This window comes from Buceros rhinoceros, unplaced genomic scaffold (assembly GCF_000710305.1).
Source record: "Buceros rhinoceros silvestris isolate BGI_N320 unplaced genomic scaffold, ASM71030v1 scaffold13949, whole genome shotgun sequence".
Taxonomy (NCBI): domain Eukaryota; kingdom Metazoa; phylum Chordata; class Aves; order Bucerotiformes; family Bucerotidae; genus Buceros; species Buceros rhinoceros.
Window position 1 is genome coordinate 26,828 of NW_010429863.1, and position 6,789 is coordinate 33,616.

The 6,789-nt window shown below is 47.3% G+C and overlaps 1 protein-coding gene across 1 annotated transcript in view; it reads left to right on the forward strand.

Annotated features, from left to right (window-relative positions):
- Window positions 1-6,789, forward strand: part of LOC104499332 (general transcription factor II-I-like) — a gene marked incomplete at its 5' end in the record, with an annotated part of 33,001 nt that overhangs the window by 25,772 nt on the left and 440 nt on the right.

Sequence of the window (6,789 nt, forward strand, 5' to 3'; positions counted from 1 at the left end):
ATGCGATTCTGTGCATTGGAGAAGAAAAATCAGCTGTGGTCAGGATTTGCTTTGGAGAGATTGAAATGCAATAATGCGCCACGTCTGTATCTAGTTGGGAAGAGTTGGAAAAAAAAATCTGAAAAATAGTCAGTGCCATGAAAACACGAGTTTGTGCAATGAGTGTTAATGTAATCCCTACCCTAGAGGGTGCGACGAGCACAGGTAGGGGCAGAGCTACCTTTGGAAGGCAACAAACACCTCAGCAAAGGGGCGGCAGCGGCCCTGCCTCAGGTGTTTGAGGTGGACAGCTACGGACTGACCTGTGAGTGGTGGAAAAGCGTCACCCGTTTGGGGTGAAGTACTTCCCAGCAAGTATTTAGCTACACAAAAAGCATTTTTAAGTTTCATACATTTCTCATACCAATTTTTATTTTGGTACTTTAAAAACTAGATCACAAGCTGTTTTATGGTAATTTCCACAGAATCAGATTGTTGTGAACAGGTTTTATTATTAATAGTTTAAACAAATAAATTAATGCTTTTTGTATGTTCATAATTGGTTACTTAAGTACAGAGATAACAGAATTGGTTGGGCAGTTCTGTTCTTCTTCATTCATTACTGCTTTTCCACAGATGATACAGAAAGCAGAGAAAACACTCCAGCAAAGCAAGACTCAGACCCAAAGCGATAGACCTCACCAATACTGGGTAAAAGAATTTAGTGTTTCTTGAAATCCTGTCAAGAAATAACATTGCTATATTTTTGGGTGGGGAGAAGAGGGCTGGGATACAGGACTGGGTGCCAGAAGGTGCTAGTCCTTTATTTGTGCATTATTTTATTTGTCTCAGCCCTCACCTATAAAACGTGGGCTGGTTTTGCTGCCTTATTCGCGCGGTGTTCGGATTTGTGATGCAGGCAGTCCAAATGCATCCTGTAAAATCAAAATGGTGATTACATCCCTCAGAGGCAGAGTCAGTGAAAGCTTTAGGAATTAAAAGGTTTACAAAGAGCTCCGACAGGGTTGTGTGGAAGGGCGTTGTTATTCCATTTCCCAGTTGTTGAGCAGGAAAGCTCCTCACTGGGATTGCAATATTGTCTGAGCTTGGGACACGGGTCAAGTTATTAGCTTCAAAACCAGCTTCCTTCACAAGTTTTTGTTCGTTTCCGTTAGCCCTTATGAAGAGCGTAGTCTCATTTAGAATGCAAGAAGGTCCGAATCTTTCTCTTATCCTATTTTTATCTTCACTTATTCCCCAAAATGATGTTTTGATCGTGCTGGGGTTGCTGTCATGTCACCGCACATAACAGGCTGACTCCCACCGCTGTGAGTCTCTGCTTCGTTCAGGGAAAGCGGCAATTTTAAGCTGTCTCAGCCCTGTACTACTTTTTCCTATTTCACTTTTTTTTATAATACTCCAAATATTTTCCTCATTGTATATGTTTGATTCTTTAGCCATTTGATTTGCTTGATGTGAAGTTGGATGCATTTGGTACGCTCGGGCTGTAACCTCTCTAGCTTTAGTGAGAAAGTGACACAATTTTCCTCCCGGAGAAGAAGAGGTCTGGCCGCTGCCCCAGTTCTGAGGGCACAGCCAGCCAGCAGCAAACCCGAGCTCTGGTTCTTCCTGCCGGCCGCAGCAGCTGAGAGCCATAACAAAGATTCCCCCTGGCATGAGGCAGCAGCTGGGGGAACCCGGAGCCTGTGGGTTTAACTCCTGGCACCATCCAACTTTTTGGAGACAAGGACAGCCTTGGCCATGGCCCTCCATCCGTACAGCACCCCAGAGCCTGGCACGCGGAGGGCTGCTGTCGCTGTCGGGATGAGGGGCTGGAGCGCCAAAGCCAGAAATGATGTGGTAGAAAGCGGCAGAGGGTGACACGCCGGCTGTCTGTGCCCTGAGCACTGTAAGTACAGCGGCACCCTTGTGATAAATGGGTGGAGTCTGCTTTGGAAATACTTGTCATAAATCTGAACGTGGCAGGAGAAAATCTGCTAAAGAAAGGTTTTGATGTGAGTGGGAAGCGCCTCGCACAGTGGAGGTGTAACAAGCTATCGCGCTCGTCCGTTAAAGGTCACAATGAGCAATGGCACAATTTGGTGCTGTTCAGGTTCTTGGATGCTTTAGGCCATGGCGCTTAGGCTGCTTCTGTTTGCGCTAAGATACAGAGCTGTGATGAAACTAACCCAGTTTTGTACTTTTTTCTTATCTAGTTGGAAGCATCCAGTTCTGAGAAGAGCCCGCCGGGACTGTCTTGAGCTGTGTAATATAAATGTATAAGAGAAGTACCTTCTGTACAAAACCTTTTTGTACTTTTGGATAGAAATATTTACTTTTTCAGCAGTTCTGTGAATTGACTTAAAGCAAAGAATGACTGTAGATTTGGAAAGGCTGGTTTTATTCGGAATACATTACTAAACAGAAACACATAGGACTGCAGAGGATACAGTAGCACTGGGGAGATGACAGGGATCCAAAGCAATAAGAATGTAACAGAGGCTGTCAGCATTTCCCAATAAAGCTGGATTTCACCATTCTCAGCTGCTCCAATGAAGAAAAACTTTTACAAGTAGTCCAGTTTGTTAGTTTTACTTTGGAAAAGAAAATTTTAAAGTTTTGGTTCGTTACTCTTTTAATGGTTGGTTGGACAATACTATCTGTATATTTTGAACTAATTTTTCCAATATCTATCACAAATCATATGTCTTTAATAAAAGATAAACTGCTTCACTTGACCATTAGTAGCATTAATGAGATGGACTGTGAAAGGGTCAGCATTTCGGTGCGTGGATTAGGAACCGATTTAAATTAAACCCTGTTACAGTTTGTGCTGTTAACTCAAAGTGGTAAGTGCGTGTTTTATCAGAGTATCACATGGTTTATGTCAGAGGGGTCTGGTTTTGCAGTCCTAACGTCAGCAAAACTCGCGTGGACCTGTGTGAGAGCTCTTCTGAGGGCTGTGGGGGATTGTTCACCTAGAACTAGCCAGGGGAATGTATGCTACGAGCTGCTGAGAGTCCTACTGTGATCAAAAGTGAAGTCCGCCATGGTCCTGGTTACACTCCACATCATGGAAGAGACTCACGAACACACTTTTTTTAAGTTTCATGAAGTTCTGGTTATATGATAATCTCTACAGAGAAGATGCAGATTATGGTAGAGGTTTCTCCTTTATTGGCATGAGTTTGGGGTGACTACGTTATGCACAAATAGTAAACCTTATTCCCTGCTAAGAAATAAAGACCTTCTTGAGGGGTTTCATGACTGTCCATGCAGGAAACGTTTGTGTTTTACAGCAAACCACGTTCTAGCAGTCATTCTGTAGGCAGGTGGAACATGCTGTACTGTGGTCACTCGTTGCAGTGAAGGCAGTAAGTTCCGACAGAAATCCAGCTCCAGGAGGGTGAGGTTGTATCATCAAGGGAAATTTTAAAGCCTTAAGTTCAGTTGGTTCCAGCAACTCTTCCCTGGGAGCAGCCAGATGAGTTCAGAGCAGCACGTGCTGTGTTGTTCTGGAGGGAGGGGAGAGCTGTGAGACCTGTGCTGGCATTTCACCAGTGCTCCGTGCAGATCCTGCTTAAACATTCAGACCTTCTGCTGTTGATGTCAGTGGGAGTGGGGTTAGTAATGCCAAGTGATCTTGAAAACGCTTGTCCCAGTCGTCCCTTCCAACTCTCCAAAAGGGAACTGATGGTGATTGATGCAGTGCTGCCTTCCTGTCTTGTCAAGCAGCCTCAGTTGCAGTCCCACGGAATGAGCCCGTTGACTTGACTTCATTTGTAGCCGTGTGGCTACATATCAGATTATAACTACTGATAGTTACTGCTGGTTACTGCTGGTTCCTTCGGTCGATGCGCTCAGTTAATGTGCCTCTCTGTAAGTACGTGGTTATCGGGGCACAGCCGGTTCCGCGATTGCTGCTGGACCTGTTCAGGATGGGGAAATGAGTTGCTGCAGCTTTCCCCAGGTCTCAGCTAGCTCTCCACTTCCCCTTTTGAAAAGCGGAAGGAGGGTCCATCCCTTCTTTCCTGGCAGCTTAGAAGGCCTTTTCTGCACAGCAGCCGGCCCAACAGGGCTCTGTGCTGCTGCTGGAGTCATTAGTGCTCCCTCAAAACAAGGGCAAGGCATCGCAGCGGGAGAGCTGGGGAATAAGGAACTCCAGGCTTCTGCCTGGTCAAGTGTCTAACAGCAGAGTGGGGACGTGCAGGAGCGGGGGAAAAAAAAAGGAAATGAAAAGGGATGCAGTGGTTTTACTGGAAGGACTGGAGTCCTTGAGTGATGCTGGGAGTTGAGGAGGGGGGTGTTGTGTCTGTCCCGCTGCTGGGATTGCGGTGATCCCGACGGGTGCGTCAGCCTCCAGCACTAAGGTCTCTTCTTGGTCTCAGGCATTTTGAGTTTTATCCAGTAGAGAGAAATTAGCCTGACAAAATAATTGCACCAATATTTATATCTTCCAATTATCAATTTTATATTAAAAAATTATTTATATATATAGTCCTAACAGCAGACTTTTCAGATGTTGAGTATGTGAAAATCTGACTCATTTCCAGACTAGTGGTACAGGAGGTGTGTCACTCCTCGGGTATTGAGTGATAATGCCCTAAAAAGCCTTGGCTGTACTAATAAATAAATAAAATTGCAACAACTTACAGAGCTCTGAATATTTTTTTGTTCCAGCAGAGGAGCTTTATGGTGATGAAGCAGCAGACGAGTATTTGTTCCCTATGTCTGACTGGACTAGAAGGGTCCGTCCCGTGCCTTGGGCTGGCTCCTTTCTCTTAAAGAGGAGTTTTGGACCCAAGCCGTGTGAGATCCAGGGTGGCCATGGTGCAGCCGGGGGTTCTGGGGTTCTTCTCAGGGCAGTAACCACCAGATGTCAGGTGAGCTCCAACACCTCTGTCTTGCAGCTGCTGGCCAGTGATTTTTTTCCCCTGGGATTTGGAGTTTTCTGCATAAGCTGGAACCCTTTTTCCTTTGTTTCTCTTCATATCTGTCCTGTCAGCGACAGCCTGCAAAGGAAGAGCGCAGACCCTCATTGCTGGGGTTCTGCAACAGCCCTTAGCGCGTGTAGTGCTATTCCCACACAGTGACATCAGCAAGGCCTCCCTTGGATCTGGGTTTAATTAAGCTTAAATCTAAACTACCCCAAAAAATTGCAAATTACATTTTGCACAGAACAGGGGTGGCATTCCTTTCTTCAGCTTTTTGTCTCTAGGAGGTTGTGGTGCTGGTTTTGGGTGGAGCCTAAGAAACTCTAAACATCCAGCGCTTCCTCTTTGATAACCTTGATGGAAATCCGTCACCTTAAGTCCCGTTTCTCGCTCCAAAGCGCTGTACCAACCCTCGGGCTGGAGGCCAGGGGAGGTTCTCCATCTCTCCAAAATCAGGTCCTGCTTTCAGCTGCCAGCCTTGTTTCCCAGAACAGGAATCAGCTCCTGAATTCTCTGAACTCCCCTTGCTTATCAGGTGGTTATTACTCCTCCATGAATTCTGGTCTAAAATTGCACTTCTTGACAGGTAGTAACTGGGCCAGTTGGTGGGGACACTCAGCAGTGTGTCACGCTGACTGTCGGGCTGTGTCTCACTGCGAGCTACCCCACGGCCAGCAGTGAGAGCTACATGCTTCGTTTCATTTCTCACATCATGAGATAAGGAATGAGGAAACAGGAAGAAATGTGAATTTAGTGGTTTCCAGTAATGCACTGGCTGTGAGCAGCTTTAAATTTAGTACAAACAGTAGTAATTATGAAAGTAGCTTTCGTGACAAAGTTTGTGGTGGTTCTGCTTAAGTTCTCTGGCTGTTCACAGAACAGAATCCTCTCGGCTCTGGAGGTATATTTTTATATTAATTGCTTGTACAATTTTGCCTCATACAGGGAAGTCCCTGTGTTAAAATAATCAGCAGCCCCATTTAAATGACCATGTTTCTGATCTCAGGAGCTGCAGAGCATCTACTTGAGAGTCAGAGGAAAGCTGAGGTTAGTATTTGGATTTTTTTTAATACAGCCAGAGCAAGCTTTTGTCTTTACAGCTAGTAAGGGCAGCAGGGGCTGACCCTGTGTCACGGTTTGCTGGTGATGGTCGGAGGGAAGAGCCCGTGTTTGCTCCACTGGTGGTTTGGGGCTGTTTCCTGCCAGGAGTGGGAATGCAGGTGCTGCCTCACTGGCCAAGACGTCCCCACTCCCAGCTGAATGAGGGTCTGGGCTTGCTCTGCCAGCGAGCTTGTGGTATGGTGTCGGGCTTCTGGGGACCCCAGCTGCACCTGAGCATGGGCTTCCAGAGGGGATGTCATGGAGCAAGTCAGGGATGGGGCTGAGGGCTCACAGCTGGCTGGAGCTGGGCTCCTGCTGAGCATCCCATGGGGAGCAGGTCAGGGGACAGGCCAGCACTGGCACCTGTTGTAATCAAGGGTCCCCTTGCTGAGGACAAAAGTGCTCCCCAGTGCTCCTTTGCCTGTGAGCAGTGTGGGATTGGTACATGCAGCACTCACATCCGTGTGGACATCTCTGCTCAGAGAAGGATGCTGGTGTGTTACCAGTTCAGAGAGGCTTTGAAAGGGGCCCTCATGCTCTCCCAGGGGGAGGCAGGGGTCCATCCACAGCCCACCCTGGGGTGTCCCCACGCCGGGGGTTCCCTGTGGGGCAGCCCTGTGCCCGGCTGGGTAAGGCAGTGAGCGGAGCTGCAGCGCTGGGGCTGGCTCACGTCCTTGGGGGCTGCTCAAAGGAGCCTTTTGGTGGCAGAATTTGGGGAAGCTGTAGGTGACTGAAGGGAAATGGTGAAGCAAGGGCAGGGGCTCTTGCATGCACA